The sequence below is a fragment of the Kogia breviceps genome, chromosome 6, assembly GCF_026419965.1.
Source record: "Kogia breviceps isolate mKogBre1 chromosome 6, mKogBre1 haplotype 1, whole genome shotgun sequence".
Classification (NCBI taxonomy): Eukaryota; Metazoa; Chordata; class Mammalia; order Artiodactyla; family Physeteridae; genus Kogia; species Kogia breviceps.
In genome coordinates, this window is record NC_081315.1 from 140,638,259 (window position 1) to 140,659,372 (window position 21,114).

Sequence of the window (21,114 nt, forward strand, 5' to 3'; positions counted from 1 at the left end):
CACAGCAAAGGAAACCATAAACAAGTAGAAAAGACAACCCTCAGAATGGGAGAAAATATTTGCAAATGAAGCAACTGACAAAGGATTAATCTCCAAAATTTCCAAGCAGCTCATGCAGCTCAATATCAAAAGAACAGGTCTCGGGGGACGGTGGCTGGCAGACAGGCTCTTGGGCGGCTCTGGCCAGGGAAGAGGCGTCACGTGTCGTTTCAGCTGGCAGTAGTGGCAGGCGCGGAGGCGGCAGAGGCTGTGCGACCACCTGGGTTTTGAAATGGCTGTTGACATTTCTGAATCTGGTGGGCATGATTGCAAAGGAGACCCAAGGAGCAATACCAAGTTAGATGCAGATTACCCACTTCTAGTCCTTTACTGCGGAGTCTGTTCATTACCAACAGAGTACTGTGAATATATGCCTGATGTTGCTAAACGTAGACAATGCTTAGAGAAGAATTTTCCAAATGAATTTGCAAAACTTGCTGTAGAAAATTCACCCAAACAAGTAGCTGGAATTAGTGAGGGTCAAGGAACAGCAGGGGAAGAGGAAGAGATGAAAAAACAAAAGAGGTGGAAGGGGTCAAATAAAACAAAAAAAGACGACTGTACCACAAAAGGTTACAATAGCCAAAATTCCCAGAGCAAAGAAGAAATATGTAACAAGAGTGTGTGGCCTTGTAACTTTTGAAATTGATCTTAAAGAAGCACAAAGGTTTTTTGCTCAGAAATTCTCCTGTGGTGCCTCAGTAACAGGGGAGGATGAAATCATCATTCAGGGAGACTTTACAGATGACATAATTGAGGTCATTCAGGAAAAATGGCCAGAAGTGGATAATGATAGCATTGAAGATCTTGGAGAAGTGAAGAAGTGATTTTGAAAATTTGTCTGTATTTAAAGATCTGAACTGATTGTTGATATGGCCAAAGGGAGAGAGGCCTTTTATAAGATATATATATATATATATTTATCCTACAGTAAAACTGTAGCCTACCCTTACCCTTGGCATTTTCACTGTTCTGTACAGGGCTGCCTGTTTTTGTTGTTGTTGTTGCCAAAGTGTGATAAACAGGAGAGACTGTCATGCTTATGCATGAAGCAGAATTTAGTCAAATAAAAAATTTTGCTCATTTGGTACTGACTTTTCTCTTTCTTTTTAATTTTTTATTTTTGGAAAAATTAGACTTTCTGTGGAAAGCTTTTCTGTTGATTATTTTTAAATAATCATGATTTTATCAAATCATGATTTTTTTTTTTGGTTGTTAATCTGAGTGATACTTTGAAGAATTTGAATTTGGCTTCATCACCAGTAATAACTGTCTCCTTGCTTCTTTAGTGTGATAGTTTTGAGATGCTTGAGCATCTCATGGATCTGTGGTTGAACTTGCTTCACTGTCACCAACCAAATTCACTTTGTGGGCCTGTTAACACTGTTGGTAATAGTTGATCAAGCTGTTCTGGAAATTATTTGGTAAAGTATATTAAAAGCCTTAAAACCATCTACACTATTTGACCCACTTCTTGACATTATCCTAAAGATATAAGGTATTGCTTAAAACTATGGATGAAGGTGTTCATCAAAGTGCTACTCATAATATAAAATTGCATATGATAAAGATGAACAATTAGGAAATGGTTAAAGAAATGATGGTTTGTCATATGGTAGAATAGTTGCATATATTCTAAGATATTTTCTAAGAATACTTGGAAAGGTGTTTGATAATGTTAAGTAGGGGGTCAGACCCCCAAATCCATTTTATACATTATTTTCATCATTGTTTTGAGTGGATAGGCATCCAGGGAGGCTGAGTTCTTTTTCTGACTATAAATTTATGTAAAATTCTCCTAACCATTTGAAAATAATATACACTATTGCTCAGTATAGTCTGGGAAATAGCAGTTAAAATGTGTTTTTCTTACAAGAGAAACAGTGACAGTGAATCTTAATGAGTACATTAAATGAATTTAAAATCTGTTTTTATAAAGGTCTTATGTCAGGTGCTACAAACTAAAAAGAAGACTCATGGTATTTTAAATAGCTATAGACACCTTTAAGAAAGTTAGAACCCATTGTTTATTGCCATGCAAATTGCAATCTTAAATGAATTAGTGGGTTTTTTAATAATTGAAATCTTAGAATGTACAATAAAGATGTAAATTAAGAAAATGAAATTCTGCATTAACAGTGAATTTAGCTAAATAAAATTATCTGACCAAGCAAATTTATCCATCAAAACCATTTGGTATGTGGTTATGTGTGTATTCTCTTGGTGCTGGAAGATGTCTTTGTGCTTATATCAACACGTGTGACTTCATGTAAAGATTCTTAATGTTCACAGTTCTTGGCAAATGCAGTTTCAGTCCATATATAGCCAGCAGTGGATGGTACTGCAGGAAAATACAGGATTAAAATTGTCCTTGGGTAAAAAAAAAAAAAAAAAAAAAAATTAAAAAACCAAACAACCCAATCCAAAAACGGGCAGAAGACCTAAATACACATTTCTCCAAAGAAGATATACATATTGCCAACAAACACATGAAAGGATGCTCAACATCACTAATCATTAGAGAAATGCAAATCAAAACTACAATGAGGAATCACCTCACACCGGTCAGAATGGCCATCATCAAAAATCTGCAAACAGTAAATACTGGAGAGGGTGTGGAGAAAAGGGAACCCTCTTGCACTGTTGGTGGGAATGTAAATTGGTGCAGCCACTATGGAGAATAGTATGGAGGTTCCTTAAAAAACTAAAAATAGAACTATCATATGACCCAGCAATCCCACTACTGGGCATATACCCTGAGAAAACCATAATTCAAAAAGAGTCATGTACCACAATGTTCATTGCAGCTCTATTTACAATAGCCAGGACATGGAAGCAACCTAAATGCCCATCGACAGATGAATGGATAAAGAAGATGTGGCACATATATACAATGGAATATTACTCAGCCATAAAAAGGAATGAAATTGAGTTATTTGTAGTGAGGTGGATGGACCCAGAGACTGTCATACAGAGCGAAATAAGTCAGAAAGAGAAAAACAATAGTATGCTAACACATATATATGGAATCTAAAAAGAAAAAAAAAGGTTCTGAAGAACCTAGGGGCAGGACAGGAATAAAGTCACAGACGTAGAGAATGGACTTGAGGACATGGGGAGTGAGAAGGGTAAGCTGGGATGAGGTGAGAGAGTGGCATGGACTTATACATACTACCAAATGTAAAATAGATAGCTAGTGGGAAGCAGTGAGAAGCAGCTGCATAGCACAGGGAGATCAGCTTGGTGCCTTGTGACCACCTAGAGGGGTGGGATAGGGAGGGTGGGAGGGAGACACAAGAGCGAGGAGATATGGGGACATGTGTATATGTATAACTGATTCACTTTTTGTAAAGCAGAAACTAACACACCATTATAAAGCAATTATACTCCAATAAAGATGTTTAAAAAAAAATAATAAAAATAAATGAGGTTTTTAAAGATGAAAAAAAGGGCTTCCCTGGTGGCGCAGTGGTTGAGAGTCCGCCTGCCAATGCAGGGAACACGGGTTCATGCCCCGGTCTGGGAAGATCCCACATGCCGCGGAGCAGCTGGGCCCGTGAGCCATGGCCGCTGAGCCTGCACATCCGGAGCCTGTGCTCCGCAACGGGAGAGGCCACAACAGTGAGAGGCCCACGTACCGCAAAAAAAAAAAAAAAAAAAAAAAAAATTGAAAGATGACAAAAAAACAAAAGGAAAACAAATTAGCTTTGTTTATGGAATTATATGGATGTTGTATACTTTACAGAAAATACTGATGGTTTTTCTTTTCTAATGTAATAGTAGTGCGTTTGAAAATGAAATCATCTCTTTTTATCTTTGTCTCATCACCTCTCTGTAGCTGGAAATCTAGTCTTGTGAAAAGAACTATGTCAGGAATGACTGAGGACCTCCAGGTTTGCTGCTCCTGCTGGACTTTTGCTGAGCACTCTAAATTAAAAATGCTGAATAGTTGCCGAGTTGCCTAAAGGAAAGAATAATGCTGAGAACTGAAGTTTTCCTGCACTAAAGAAAACATACTTTTCCGTAGCAAAGAATGAGATGCAGTCTATAACCCAATCATATGTACAGAACAGTTTTACCCTCCAATCTGAATTCTTGGTAAACAACTTATGTAAGCCTGCATTAACTTCCCCCTTTTTCCCATAAAAACCCCTACCCATTTTCCTCTAGTAGGACACTACTATGGGTTCCTCCTGAATCTGAAATCCCCGAATTGCAATTCAAAGACTCCAAATAAACTGCCTTTTTGCCTCCGTATAGTTCGTGGTCCTTTCCGTTGAGAGTCTTAGCACCGATTGAATTCAATTTTCTGTTTTATAAATGAGTAAACAAAACTTCAAGAAAATGAATTACTGAATTGGAAATTGCAATAATTAATGAAGAATATGTCTGTGTATTAATGTAACAGTATTTACTTAATACCACTATACCAGATCCTCAAGCAAGTGTGGAGATAATGTGTGAAACGGAGCAGATACATTCTCTGCCCTTGTGGAGCTTCGGGGTGTAGTGAGGAAGAGGGACGCGTCAACGAAATACCTTGCCATATGAAGACAAAGTATTATTAGTACTCTGGAAAAAAAGAAACAGGGAGAACTACAAGACATAAGTAGGTGACTTCATCAAGCTCATAAAACCAGGCAAAGCGTCTGTGAGAAAATGGCCTTTTACCTAAGATACGAAGGAGGAAGAGATGTTTAGTCACTTTTGATTCTATGCTGCACTTTTTTCCTCTCAGGTTTTAAAATTTCTGAATTTAGGATATAACTTACAGTCAGCATCGCATCCTTAATTGACAGTCTTCCTCTCTTTCTTTCTCTGGCGCTCGGGATCCCGCCAGCGCACACGAGCTTTCTCGCGAAATTGCGAGCTCCTCACTGGTTCTCGCCGGCGCAGGCGCGTTTTCTCGCGAGATTGTGACGTCGGGCTCTCTCGTTCTCGCCACACTCTCTCGCGCGCTTATTTCTCGCAGTTCTTCGGTCCTCGTTTGTCAGCGGCATGGAAAGTATTATTATAAAACCAAAATAAATATCACTATGCATCTATCAAAGTGGCTTAAAAATGATCTGAAATGCTGGCAAGGATACGGAGGAACTTGTTCACTTGTACGTTGCTATTGGGAGTGGAATGTAAAATGGTAAGACACTAGAAAATGTTTAGCCGGTTTCTTGTGAAACGGAACATGCACTAACCCTGTGACGCAGGAACTGCACTTTTGGGCATTTAATCCAGAGAAGATGAATGTTTCCTAGCAACTTTTTAAGTAGCCAGAAACTGGAAACAGCCCAGATGTCCTTCAGCCCCTGAATGATTAAACAATGATACGCCTATACTATGAAATACTACTTGTTAATGAAATGGAACAAACTACTATTGAAACATGTATATACTGAGGACACCTAGCACGCATGTTTGTTTCTAATACCATTCTCTGATATGAGGAGCCAGGGATCCCTCGATAAATGGCTGATTATAGAACTGGTGAAGTAAATGTAAAAGATGAGCCTAGAACCTTTTGTGTCGTCCGCAAGTGAGGGACTTAACAACAATAAGGAAGTGAATAAAACAGTGACGGGGGGTATGTGAAAGGGACCCAAGAGCCAATTAGATAAGCGCCCAAAGCTGGAACAATTTAAACAACGAAGTAAATAGTATTGGAAGAGAATCGAAAGTATAGAATAAGTATCCGTGAGTCGATAATGATTAAGTAAATGATTGAATAAATAAATGTGGGAGAAAAAACAAATCTCCTGCAGAAGAATTCCATGTAATTTATGCAGACACCTCACCCTCAAGGAAGTGGTGCCTAACTCCCACTTAATAAGTATGGACTATGGCTTAGTGACTTCCTAAAATTACCATTTTGGAAAGGGAGAAAAAAGACTTTTCACTGGAGAAACCCGACAAATACTACCTCAGGTGCTCAATGTGAATATCAACAGTGATAAGTCATATCGATAGCTTGTGCTATCCCTGATAATGAAAATGAAAATGACACTTTACCTTTGTGGTCTTCTTCCCCAAAACCCATAACCCCAGCCTGATCATGAAAAAAAAAACATGAGACAAATCCAGTTGAAGGACATTCATCAAAATACCTTAACGGCACTCCTCAAAACTGTCAAGGTTATAAAAAACAGAAAAATTCTGAGAAACTGTTACAGTCACGGGAGACCCAAGGAGATTTGATAACTAAATGTAATGTGGTATTCTGGGTGGGGTGGTGGTACAGAAAAGATGACATTTAGGTAAGTACTAAGAAATATGAATAAAGGATCTACTTTAATGATAATGTATCATATTTTTCATTAATTGTAACAATTATCCTGTATTAATGTAAGGTGTTAATAGTGGAAAACTGGGTGTGGGCCATGTCAGAACTCTCTGAACCATCTTCATAATTTTCCTGTTAAGCTAAAGGTGTCCCAAAATTGTAAAATATATTTTTAAAAAGTAAAAAAGAGAAAAAATTTAAAAGCTTACATGCATTCCATTTGTACAATATCCTTGAAATTACAGTACTGTAGAGATGGAAAGCGATTAGTAGTTGCCAGGAGGAAGGGAGGTGGCTGTGGCTATGAAAGAGTATAACAAGGGATCATTGTGATGGAATTGTTCTGTATGTTGACTATGGCAGTAGTCACATGAGTCTACACATGATAAAATTGTGTGAAAATACACACACACAAGTGAGTGCATATAAAACTGGTGAAAACGGAATAATGTTGGTGGGTATAATAAACACTGAATAATATTTGTATAAATATTAATTTCCTGGTTGTGATATTGTACTGTAATCCTGCACAATGTTAATTGGCAGGAACTAGGTGAAAGGTTTAAAGGAATATCTCTGTATTATTTCTTAGAACTGTATGGAATCTACAGTTATCAATAAAGAGTTAAATTAAAATATTATTGTGCCTTACAATCATGGCAATAGATTTTATGGTGTACAATATGAAAAGTAGGATAGGGACACAAGGTTGTGAAGATCTTTCCAGAGAGAAACAATATCACATTCAAAAAGAAGTGACCTAGAAGAGATTATGTTGCATTTATTGAACAAACATGAAAAAGAGCCCATGTGGCTGGAGTTTGAGTCTAGGAGATACTGGTTCAACATGAGATTGGTGGGAAATAAATGGTGACCATCTTGTTGAGCCTTTTAGGGCACATCAAAATTTTGTTCTTAGTTTAAGTGCCTTTGTCAGCCATGAAAGTGGAAGAGGGTTTTTAGCATTAACTTTTCAGTCAATGCAGCCAGGGATAAATTTATATTTTAGAAATGCTCTGATACTTAGAAATTCTTATTCTAGTAAATTGATTATATGTGCTTCTTGGCCAGGTTTTTCTATGTTTATACCACAGATCCATATCCTTATTGGATATTTGACCTTGAGCTAATTACTCAACCCTTTTAAACCTCAGCTTTTCACATTATATTTACACAGACTTGCCTACCTAGTGATCACCAAACCCTCATGAGTATGTGCCCAGGACCAAACAAAATAATCCATATGCAGCACTTAGCATAGTGTTTGGCACCTAGTAAGCTTTACATGATAGCCATTAATTTCTGTTTCTCATAGACTTTTAAGAATTTTACAACTATTATAGATTAATTATATAAAATGTCAGAAAATAAGGATGAAATAAAATGAAATACTTGTTCTGTCACCTGCATCCATATCACCCTTAAATGGCCATGTACTAAACTCAATTATAATGAAAAAGGAGGATCATGGGGGACAACTAGGAGTCTGCCACATCAGTCTAACTCACTAACTCTAAGGGCCCAGAACAACACTTTTTACTTCTATGTATCCAAAATAGAGAGGAGCACAAAAAATATTTGCTAAATGGATGGGTAAATTAAAGTTGAGATATAATGGCCTTCATTATATAATATAATTATATAAATATAATGGCCTTACCCTGTGAAGTAAGGTAAGGTTTTCAACAAAGAAAGGAGTGAGGGAGAGAGAGGATTTGAGTGGTGAATCTTTGAGATAACAGCTACAGAAACGTAAAATATAGGAGACACAAAAAAAGATTAATGCTAAAAAGTGCTGAAGTTCCAGCTGAATGTGAAGCCCATACACGTGCAGTATTTCATATTAACTAGTTTTCTGTAATATTCTCTCCAGTTAGAGCCTAGGATTAAAATCAGAGAAATGTGTAGCCAAATTGAGCCAGTAGTAAGAGCAGGCAGAACAAGAATGGTGAGAGGAGAAGAAACCAGACATATGGGTATTGATTAAGGAGTGTATTCCACATAAAAAGAGGGTGGAGTTGAGGTGGGGTAGACTGTAGATGCTTAGAAGAAAATATAGAAACAGTATTGATGTATACACAGTGTCATTATAATAAGCCTAAGTGAAAGAATAGAACGTCAGAATGCTAAAAATGGTATATTCAAATTGTTCTATACCTCGTCTTTCAACAGGACGATGATAAGGTTCAGGTAAGGTCTCAGATGCATTTTGTTCACTTTATTATCTCCATTTATGGTCGATTATGTGCCTTGTCTCACATATTATTAAATAAATTATTCGTATCTTGGCCAAGTTATAAATTAGAAACAACTGGTATGAGCAGAATAATTATTTAGATGTGCATTTTTATGTTTACTTAATTAAAATTTTGAGAGCATGCTTCATAATGTATAAATGTTTTTGAATAGTACTATTTTATCAAATATATAAATAAGTCAATATAAGTATAATGGGAATATGAAACATGAAATGTTTAAGAATTGTTTGCACTATCAAAACAGATTTGAGATTAATATCCAAGAGGATGAAAGAGCAGATGTCTGCGTGTTTAATTAGCGTAAAAAATTAAACAGAAACCTCAATTAAATAGAGTTGAGCGACCAGAAGGGGGAGCTCTCACACCCTGAGATGAAAGCAGAGCCCAACAGGAAAAAGAAAGATTCCTCTTCTTGCCTGGCAAAAGCCATGGACTTTTTGTTTACTACCTCTCCCAACTTTCTTGTCCTCCCTATAAAAATTATCTCTTTCCTTTGCTATGAGAGGACTTGAACGTGTCTCACCATGGTTGCATATCCCTATCTGCAATTCTTTGCTAATCCCAAATCCATCTTTGCTGGAGAAATATCTAGCAGTCTTTTAGTTTCAGGTATACATTAGACATAAATAAGAAAATAAATATTAGAGAAGAATTGGAGATATAGAATAGTTACTGGATATTAACCCTTATTTTAAATTTAACCTGTTATATTTGTTTAGGAAACATTTATGCTTTCTTTAATGATTAGAGAGCACCTTTTGGAAGAATCATAAAAAGAAAAACAATTAATTTAAAAAGAGGGCCAGCCTGGGCAATATAAACAAATATAAACAAACAAACAAAAACAAAAACGCCCATGCCCCTAAAGAAATCATTTACCCTCTCTGAGTCTTACTTTTCTCATCTGGAAATGAAAATAATTGGTTTCTATTTCTAGTCAGATTTGTTTTCCAAAAGTTCTTTAAGAAAACATAGGAAATATATATGTTAAAATGATTTTTTTTTAATTTAAGAAAAATCTGTATAAAGGGACAAAAGAAGGAAGGCAATTAGATGAAGCCGGAAGAAATAATCATACCTATGAGGAATATGTAGCCAAAATGAGCCTATGAGTAGGATTATTAGTATATATATTTTTTTAATGTGAAATTTTTTGTAAGTCATTGTCTATACAAATGCAAAGAATTATTTTTGTTACCCAACATGTGAAAGAAGAAAGATCAGATGTTTTGGTATGCAGAGAACTGATGTTTCTTACATCAGCCCTAAAGTATCAGCATGACTTAAGCTTCTATTAATGCAAGAAAGAAGTGAAGGTTTGAGGAAGATGCCTTTAGTCCTTTTTGTTCTCACACACAAAAATGACACAATTCTTTAAAATGAAGTAAAGGTTACTGATGTAGCAGATCACCTCCAGAGGAAAGGCATAGAAAGAGCAATGAAGCAATAGTGCCAAAGGAGAAAGACTTAGATGGAATGGCCAGGTAAGTCACAAGTTTGAACCAAAAGAAATTTGATGGAAGAGACTGAGTCAGTCTTTTATCTTTTACGCAGCTGGTCAAAGGAATAAACCACTTCTAAAAATATAATCACTGGCTATTTTTATAGAACTCGTAAAAAGAGGAAGACTTTTCAAGTGGCTAAGATCATTTGCAGACTTTCAATCCCATATTATCAGACATTGCTTTTTTATTCATTTACTTTAACTCTTTATTGAGGTTGAACTTTATGTATTTTTTATAGTAATGTATACATAAAACATTGTGTAGCACACAAATATAATTAAATTATACGCACTTCTTGGTGTCTTTGGAAATGGTGACTGTAGCCAAAAAAAGTGTAATTCTCATTACTAGCATTTTTGGTATCATTTATTCATGTAGTTGAACAGTAAAAAAAGGAGAGCTCTTAAGACAGAGTCTATAAAGATGTGAGTTTTAAAATTTTAAATCCAAAAATAACATTTAATAAAATGTTATTTGCATTCTTTCCCTTTTTGACTTGTAATAAATAATTTTATCCAGCTAAATACTATATTAGTTTTGTAATCATTTATTTACCATTACTTTATAGTTATATCTTTACTATCCATTTATTATTACTTAAAAGGACATTATCAGTGAGTACCACTAAATCATTTTTCTAAAGTACATATACATACCTATTTGTCTTTTTGTGAACTTGTAGTTATAATCTAATTGTTAGCATTATTTGAATGAGCTAAACTCTGGAAATGATCTCAGATATTTTCCTGCATTTTTGTTTCTTTCTCCTGATTGTACATTGAAAAATAGGACTGACAGTTCTGAAAAAATTTCCCATAGTAGCTGTTCAAATGTAGCCAGCAGATGTCTTAGACTCATCCAATCAATACATTGTGTTCCTTTCTCCTCCTTGAGTTGGAACACACCATACATTGCAACTTTGTTTGGGACATTTAGATATAATGTTACTTACCTGCTACTTGTTTCTTGAGGTACTGTCACTATAATTTGAACAGACCTCTAAATGTTGACATGACCTAATTTACAAAGCAAGGGGGAAAATAATAGTTCTTTTATCTTTAGAGAGGTAACTCTGCCTGGTTCAAGAATAAAACTATTAGACATAGAGAAGCTGAATGGTTAAAAGTAATGGCAACTAAAGCAATAAAGATATAATTCACATCTGTGAAGAAATAAACAATAGGTTTATTAAGGAAAAAATATAGCAAGTGCCAACAATATATACAGCATTGTGCAATATTTGGGTACATACAGATCTGGTATGCTCTGAATTTACTAAATTCTGATTTATCAAATAATGAAAAATATTGCAAGGATTAAAATTATATCTGTAATCAATTGTATGTATGTACAATATGGTGGTTAAAATTTAAAGGCATGTTCAACATTTTTTTATTTGTAGGTAGTTTATTTTTCAGTTTTTTAAATTTTTATACAATTTTTAAAGGTTACTTTCCACTTAACAATTATTACAAAATATTGACTGTGTGCCCCCGTGTTGTACAGTACATCCTTGAGCCTATTTTATACCCAATAGTTTGTACCTCACCCCCCCATATTGCCCCCCCCACCCTCCCCATTGATAACTACTAGTTTGTTCTCTACTGTGTGTCTGCTTCTTTTTTGTTTTATTCACTAGTTTGTTGTATTTTTTATATTCCACGTGTAAGTGATATATACAGTATTTGTCTTTCTCTGTCTGACTTATTTCACTTAGCATAATGTCATCCAAGTCCACAAGTCCATCCATGTTGCTGCAAATGGCAAAAGTTCATTTTTTATGGCTGAGTAGTATTCCAGTGTGTGTGTGTGTCTGTGTGTGTGTGTGTGTCTGTGTCTGTGTATGTGTATGATGTGTGTATATATATATATATATATATATATATATAGAGAGAGAGAGAGAGAGAGAGAGAGAGACTTTATCCATTCATCTATTGATGGACACTAAGAATGCTTCCATACCTTGGCAATTGTAAATAATGCTGCTATGAACATTGGGGTGCATGTATCTTTTCAAATTAGTGTTTTTATTTTTTTCAGGTATACACCCAGGAGTGGAATTGCTGGGCCATATGGTAATTCTATTTTTAGTTTATGAGAAGCCTCCATACTGTTTTCCACAGTGGCTGCAGCAATTTACCTTCCCACCAGCAGTGTACAAGTAAGTGTTCCCTTTCCTCCACATCCTCGCCAACATTTGTTATTTGTGTTCTTCCTGATGATAGCCATTGTGACAGGTGTGAGGTGATACCTCATTGGGTTTTGATATGCATTTCCCTGATGATTAGCAATGGTGACCATCTTTTTTATGCACCTGTTGGCCATCTGCATTTCCTCTGGAAAAATGTCTATTCGGTTCTTCTGCCCATTTTTGAATTGGGTTGTTTTTGGTTTTTGATATTGAGTTGTACGAGCTGTTTATGTGTATTGGATATTAATCCTTTATTGGTCATATCATTTGCAAATATTTTCTCCCATTCAGTAGGTTCTCTTTTCATTTTGTCAGTGGTTTCCTTTGCTGTGCAAAAACTTTTAAGTTTAATTAGGTCCCATTTGTTTATTTTTCTTTTTATTTCCATTATTCTAGGAGACAAATCCAAAAAATATTGATGCAATTTAAGTCAGAGAACGTTCTGCGCATGTTTTCCTCTAGGAGCTTTATAGTATCTGGTCTTACATGTAGGTCTTTAATCCATTTTGAGTTTATTTTTCTACATGGTGTTCGAGAATGTTCTAATTTCATTCTTTTTCACGTAGCTGTCCAGTTTTCCCAGCACTACTTATTGTAGAGACTGTCTTTTCTCCATTGTATATTCTTAAAGGCATGTTCAATTCTTTTTTGTTTGTTTGTTTTGCGGTACACGGGCCTCTCACTGTTGTGGCCTCTCCCGTTGTGGAGCACAGGCTCCGGATGCACAGGCTCAGCGGCCATGGCTCACGGGCCCAGCCGCTCCGCGGCATGTGGGATCTTCCCGGACCGGGGCACAAACCCATGTCCCCTGCATCGGCAGGCGGACTCTCAACCACTGCGCCACCAGGGAAGCCCCGGCATGTTCAATTCTTGATGTTCAATTTCTTCCCTCTGTAGATGTCTCCACTACTTTATTATAAGCAAAGTAATTTAGTCCATATGCTCCCTTTGCACTTAGATCATGTCATGAACTGTAATCAAAATTAATAAATGAGGATTCATATCTATAAAATTATTGAAACTATAAGAGTCAGTTGTTAAAGTTCCACAACCTTCTATGTATCATTTTTTAAGGTTTATCCATTTTTTGCTTTTATTATTGGTTATAAATCCCTCCAATTAGCTTTTGAAAAACCTGACAGCCAGATATGCATGTACTTTTCCAGAAGTGGAAAACAGCAATTTTTTTTTTTACACATACTATAGTTATGTTAAAATTGGCACTGATCTTTAGATCTGAGTTGGCTCATTCTATATGTTGGTTTTAGCAGTCATTTTTAATCATTTTAACAAACAGAGCTTATTGTCTCCTATAATTCCTGTGCTTGTCATTAAAATTTTGTTTGTTTTACAGCTAACATTTATTTCATCCAGCCCTGTCATTTTACAATCAAAATATTTATAAATATACTTGTAATATGATGCTGTATAAGTCGAATAGGTACTATATACTTATGGAAAATGTTAAATAACATTGGCTTATTTATTGATTGGCTTCCCTCCCAGTGCTATCTGCCATTTCCCCAGTTTCTCTATCCACAGGCAGGGTTTGTTACTTATTTTTTGCTTTATGAAGGTATTGGATACATTTTAAGCATATTTGACCTTTTGAATAAAAATGATGGGATACCACATTGTAGGAAAATACAAACTAACAATCACACAAAGACCTGGTTAGATCCAAATCTTCACTTTTTCTATGCATACAGCTGAGCCCCTGGAACATGGCTGGGGAGAAACATACAGTCATACTCACTGCTCTCACTTTACCAAACTCAACCGAGCCCTGAATTGTACTTGGCAAACATACAAACATACATTTTTCCTTAGTCCCCAAGGTGACTATTTCATCCTTGCTTCTGCTCCATAAATGTCCAAAATCGTCTCCTTCACTCTCAGCTGATGACTTTGTTTCCTATTTCACCGAAAAAACAGAAATAACGAGAAGAGAATTTTCCACCTTTAATAGACACATCTACACCTGCCTCAGGTACTCTGCCTTCTTTACGATTATTCTAGATGAGTTCCTTGCATTCCTAGCAAATATTTATTACTCATTTGTGTAGTAGATAGCATCCACTCTTGTCTGCATGTCTACATGATGTCTGCATGTCTACATGGACTAGAATCTGGTAAATCTTCTCTTTTTCTACTATGTTACTAATTGTTCCCTTCCTATTGGATTATTTTCATGATATTATTTCTGTTATTTAAAATGATTATATAAGCAACCAACCTCTCTTGATCCAGGTTCCTCTTTAACCATTGTTGCCTCATTTGTCTCCTTCATTTACAATGAAGTTATTTGTTACCAAGTTTACCCTCCTCTTCTGTCTTGAATTTAATTATATATGGTAAATATAATTATATTTCTTACATATTATTAACTAATATGATATACGTTTAGATTCAGTGGAGGTTGGAAAAGAAGATATTTCTAGCATCAGGTTGATCTGCTATGTTAATCATGTTATTTAGGTATTTTAAATCCCTAATTATTATTTTGTGTTTATTTGATATTTCTGTAGAAAAGAGGTAAAATGATGCCTATTATTATTCTCCTTGTATTTTCTGAAGGCTTTGCTTCATGGTGTTTGATGCTGGGTTCTTTTCTCAGAGTTATTCATAAATGATGCTCATAATTATCTGTCATACTGTATTAGTCGCTAGCATCGCCGTAATAAAGTACCACAAATGGTGAGTTAAACAGAAGAAATTTAATTTCCCACAGTTCTCTGGAGACTAAAACTTTGAGATTAGGTGCCAACAGAGTTCATTTCTTCTGAGGCCTCTCTCCTTAGTTTGCAGAAGGCCACCTTCTCCTTCTGTCTTCATATGGTCTTCCTTTTTACCTGTCTGTGTCCTTATCTCCTCTTCTTAAAAGGAAACCAGTCATATTGGATTAGGGCCCACTCTACTGACCTCAGTTAACCTGAAAGACCTCTTTAAAAGCCGTATCTAAGGGATGGTTTGGGATTAACATATACACACTACTATATATAAAATAGATAACCAACAAGGACCTACTGTACAGCACAGGGAACTATATTCAATATTTTGTAATAACCTATAAGGGAAAAGAATCTGAAAAAATATATATATACACACACACACACACACATATATATATATATATAACTGAATCACTTTGCTGTACACCTGAAACTAACACAACATTGTAAATCAACTATTCTTCAATAAAAACAAAAATTTTTTAACTCAAAAAAAGTCCTATCTACAAATAACAGTCACATTCTGAGGTACTGGGTGGTGGGGATTAGGATATCAATATATGAATCTGGGGGGGACATGATTCAGTCCATTATATAGACTTTTCATAATTAAAATCTTCCCTCTTTGCCTATTTAATTTAATCATAAAATTCACTTTGTTCATGTTAAGGTCTCATATTCTCCTGCATTCTAGAGGCTTTTTTTAAGCTATTTTTAAGCTAAATGTTGACTGTTATTATTTTTCCTGATTATAAGATCTATAAGGCCATATTATAGAGAACTGGGAAATATAGAAAACTAAAATTATGATGACAATATTATCCATAATTCCAAAAGCATGTTAGTGTTAATCAGACATTTTCTTTCACATAAACTCACATGTGCATGTATACACACAGATACAAATTGAAATCATAGTGAAAATTCGGTCTTGTTTCATACTCTTGTTTAGTTAGATGCTAGCAATCATCCCTATGATTGCTTTTTAAAAAAAAAATCGCAGCATTAATACATGAATACCATTCTTCTATATGACTGTAATTTTGCTGATAATTTAGATTTTCTACTTGTACATTGAATAAGCATGACTTGTGGAATATGTCTTTACATTTGTTTTCCTGTCACTGAATAGATATTGAGCAGGCTTTTGGCTCTTCTCAGAACTCTCAGTAATAAAAACACCCACAGTAATGTATCCTTGTAAAATACTGCCCTCTCTTGATAATTATTATGTCCAGTGCCATGTAATATCAGAACTCTAAAATTGTTTAAATATTAACTGAGGGGCTTCCTCAGGAAGTAGTAGAAATATAACCATTTTTTTTCTTCTACTTTTTCCAACCTAAACATCTACCTCTCATTTTTCATTATGATAATTGTGGTTTCTGACCAGCTCGTGGGAGAATTAGTGGAAAGGGACTCCTTACCACTGCTGGCCTCTCCCTGTGGTTTCCTTTAGTTAGGTGAATGCATTCTTTTCTTTAGGTCACCTACCCCCTCCTCAGATGCTAGGAATCCAGCATTTCCCTTCCAGTTCCTCCTTTGCTGAAGCCTGTTGCTCCTCTGGATGGTTTATAGGACAAAATTAGAAAGGCAGTAACCTCCCCCAAATTTTCTTTCGATGTAGTTCGTGGATAACTTTGAGATTCTTTGTATGGACACACTGTGAGAGTGGAGGCTGATCCCAAAGCGTTGTTGAATGTGATCCCAGAGTATCTGGCCAGTATGTCATCTTTTGCTCTGGATTTCCACAAGTGCAAAAAGTACCACAAATCAAACTGCCACCTCCAAATAATCTTGAGGAAGCTCTGCTCTTTGGATTTAAGATTAGAGGAAGTCACAACCCACCCTTCCTGGTAGGTGGGCTGGAATTTTAGAATACCAGCATCTCTCTCAAAAAAAACAAAAAACCCCAAAACATTCTTCTCATGAGTTAAATCCTGTCTCATCTATGTTTACGATTTTTTTGATTATTGTGGTAGCAGTGATTGTTGGCTAGTGTTAGATAGGAAAAAATGATAGGGAAAAAAATAAACTTTAGCTATGTATGTAATATTTAAGTATTTAATGAAAACACAGAAATTAAATGTGATAAAATGTTAACAGCTGTTAATATTGGAGGATGGATTATATGCGTTCATAATTTAGTCTTTGTTCTTGAGTGCATTTTAAAATTTTCTCAATAAGATAGAAGTAAAAGGTTGTTAGTTCAGGTCAGCATTTCTCTTGCCAACCTCTATATTATTTAAAAATAGTTTAAGAAAACTGTCTTTATCCCAACCCTAAGCTCACTATCTTAGTAACATAAAGTAGAGTTTGCAATGGTAAATATTGTTATTAAAAATTTATAGAGGATTTTTTAATGTTATCTTTATTATTTCTCTTCTTCTCAAAACTTCAACTGAAAGAAGAGAGGACAACATGACCCCTACACCTACTCCTTACCCTGTACAGTATTCCAAGACACTGAAGATGCCACGTAAACTCTTCTGACAGTGTCATTCTTTCTCACTTTAATTCATAAGACTGAAATTAAGTCAGCACCTTTCTAAAATACTGGCAAGTTTTTCACCACACCCTGGGATAAACTGTCCTATTCTATGTTATATTACACCACACTATTCTAATATTTCTTTTATCCAATCAAAAATTTTAATTGAGCACCTACACTGTACCTAATACGATTCTATGTATGAGAATATAGCAGTAAAACCAATATAAATTAAATTAATTAAAGCTAGAAGTCATACAGTCTAACAGGTAATATGAGGTGCTCCTTACAGCTGGGTAGTCAGATCCAGAGATACTTGACATTAATATTAAGACTTAGCTGCAAAAATTGTATTTCAGGGGCACTGTTTCAATTCCTGGGAGAAGTGACCCTTGACAGAACCTTATTTCTGGATAAAATAATGCACTTAACTAGGACAATAAGAACTCAGGTATCAGGAACATCCATGGGCCGTGTTATAGACATAACTTGTGAGAGAGAACAAGAAAGAGAGAGAGAGAGAGAGCGCGCGCGCGAGAGTGTGTGTGTGTGTGTGTGTGTGTGTGTGTGCGCGCGTGCGTGTGCACACGCTGGATGGGTTCCAAGGAGTGGAATACAAGGACTCATGAAGCAGGACTAACAACCTTATTGATTCAATGCTGGGAAGATGACCTGTTTTCCCGTTTCAGTGACGCAAAATTTATTTCTTAATATAGCTTTGTCAAGCACGCGCGAGATAAAACCAGTCCAAGTCCTGACTGATTTTACTAGTAAAGATACAGGGAGTCGCTTTTAGACTCAGAGACTTTATAGAGAAACAAAAATTAGCAAAAGGTGCCAGCTTCCCATGGTCTTCGTCCCGACACCAAAGAGGATGACACTGAAACCAAAGGGGCCAGATGACTCCCCCATGAGTAGCGGGATGCTGTATTGCTGAGGAGCTGATTCTTGACTGCTGCTGAGCAGTTTTATGTTTTGAAGCTTTATTCTGAGTATGGAGTTCCAGAAGCCTCCTATCTCATCAGAACCCAGGAGGTGATGAGAAACTGTCTCATGATAACCTCCCAGGGGAGAGGGAGGGGCATGAGTAGGAGATGGCCTTGTAGAAGCTCTTTCTTTATATGTCTTCTATCCTCTTGTGTTCTGGGAGTATCACCCGGCAGCTTCCAAGACTCAGATTAGCTGTGGATGGGTGCAAATTTGCCAAGGTGTCGTGTGGCATGACCAAAAATTTTGGAAGACATCGAAAATGCTTAATGTGTTGCCTTTTCATTTTTGTCCCTATAGATAGTTCTATCATGCTATATAAGAGAAATTGGATCAACCATCACTTACTACGTGTGCTATGTCAATTTTAAACATCTTTCAGATAATCCAAAAGGTCATGTATAAAATAACATTATTACTAGGACTCCACTTTATTAAATGTCATTGGTTATAGACCACACTCACCCACTATTCAGAGGATCTGTTTTACCTAAATGTAACTGAATATTAAGCTCCACTTCAGGATCGCCTTTTCAGCTTTTCCAACCGAGTAACAGATATCTCTTGCCCACCATATTATTTGTGTTGCCATTACTATGCCTCAAACATAAGTCCTAAAAATGGCTAGTGCAACCCCCAACAAGTAGTTTTTCTCTGTATGAATGATGTTTATCTAGTCTGATTAGCCAATACTTTATTTTTTGCGTCTCTTTAAAGAATAAATAGCTTTGCAGTGTTTAAAGTGTAATCCAAAACTGGTTATTCATCATAGATTTTAGTGCCTAGTAGTCTAGTATTTACTGCTACACTTTTTAAAAAGCTTTAAACTTAAATAAAATTGAATCATGCAATTATGCACAATGCATATTGTAAGGACAGTTAATGGACTCTATCATTTCAGTGTTAACAGCTGTTTTCTCCTCATAAATTCTATTCTTAGACTCCATCCACACTACCAACCAAAATAAAAGCAGGAAGTTAGAGGAGATAAATAGAGCAATATAAACATTTTCTTAGTCTTTCAAAATCATGACCACTGTCTACTGACCAATGAAGAACAACCAAATAATTCAGGTATATTTGAAAAAACGTCTCTTTTCCTGGAGAGAGAGAGAAAGAGAGAGAAGAAGGAAGAGGAGAAGGAGGAAGAGGAGGAAAAGGAGTGGGGGGAGGAGGGGAATATATGCCTAGTTCATTAGGAATAATAACTCAGATTTAATGATGTAGACATTTTGCCAGATGCAATTCTAATATTTGTTAAAGTACTTAAATATTATAAGAGAAGCTGAAGTCTCTTAAGTATCTTTACAATCCATTTCTCACCTTTACTCCACTAAAGTGAACATTTTTTCAGTTTTGTGATGTTCCTGCTCCTGCTAGAATAAGTTTACCGTGTAAGTATCAATAAATTTTCTTTTGTGTAATACTAATATTTATATTTTTGTAATCTTACAGATACCTTCATTACAATAAGTGTTGATAAAGCTCCCCTTTACTTTTCTTCTTTACCAATGTTTTTGCTAATCTTGGCTTTTTTTTTTTTCATTTTTGCATACATTTTAGTAAGAGTTTGATCTATGAAATACGATGGATGAATAGAATTGCTCGGCCAGAACTGGAACGTTTGCCATGCTGAGGTGCGCCACCCACAAACATAACATATATCTTCAATTATTTAGCAGTCTTTTCTTTCAAAAGCTTTATAAGCATTTTCCACAAATATATTACACTTCCCATGTAGATTTATTCCTTTATAAGTAGTATTCTTACTACAGTTATTGACTTTTTTATTCAATATCTTCTCTTTTAATTTTTGCTTTATTTTCTCACAATTTTACATATAGTAAACTTGAGTATTTTAAAATAATCCCCAGACTCCTTCTAAAAACCAAATAAGTCAACACGACAGGAAAAAGAAAAAGATATACTCATTACATCTTTTAAAAATGAGGCAACGAGAAGGCCCACAAATCTCAAAATAAGAACGAGGTTGACTGAACCACCGAAGCAGCAGCAATAGAACAGCAGCTGGTGGTCGGAATGGCAGAGTGAAAATAAAATACAAAAATAACTTTAAATCATGTAAACAACTCTCCCCCTCCAAAAAAGTAGCCAAAAGATTATTACCACTTAGTGCGGTGTATTCCAACCTGAGTGGAAACATGAAGAGATGCAATGAGAATAACCAGTGAAACTGGGAAAATTCCTCATAGAGGCTGAATAATTGCAATGCGAAAGCGTGTGTGCAGATACAGAAGATTAAATATTGCTATTTCAGCGTATCCTACTGAGAATTTCAGATATATCAAGCTAAGACTCTTACAAAGGAAAATGACTCACACAGAAACCAAATACTCATTACAGAATTGAAACTGAGTGGGACAAAACCACTGGACCTTCAGGTAGCAAATGCTTGAAAAAGCCATAAGTTTGAAAATGGGCCCCAGCTATTTTCCCTGGAAAACCCTCATAATTTAAACATAGGATACTACAAAAATCAGTAAATAAAATAAAATCTAACCCCATGCAAGTGTATTCCAAGAAAAAAAAGATTAAAAACCAGATATTTCAATAAATAATGGGAAAACACCAGAAATAAACAGCAACAAAGATAAAAAACAATAATATATATAGGTG

The 21,114-nt window shown here is 35.6% G+C and overlaps 1 pseudogene; it reads left to right on the forward strand.

Moving 5' to 3' along the window:
- Positions 1 to 246: 246 nt before the first annotated feature.
- LOC131758288 (density-regulated protein pseudogene) lies at positions 247 to 989 on the forward strand (annotated as a pseudogene).
- The last annotated feature ends 20,125 nt before the right edge of the window (positions 990 to 21,114 follow it).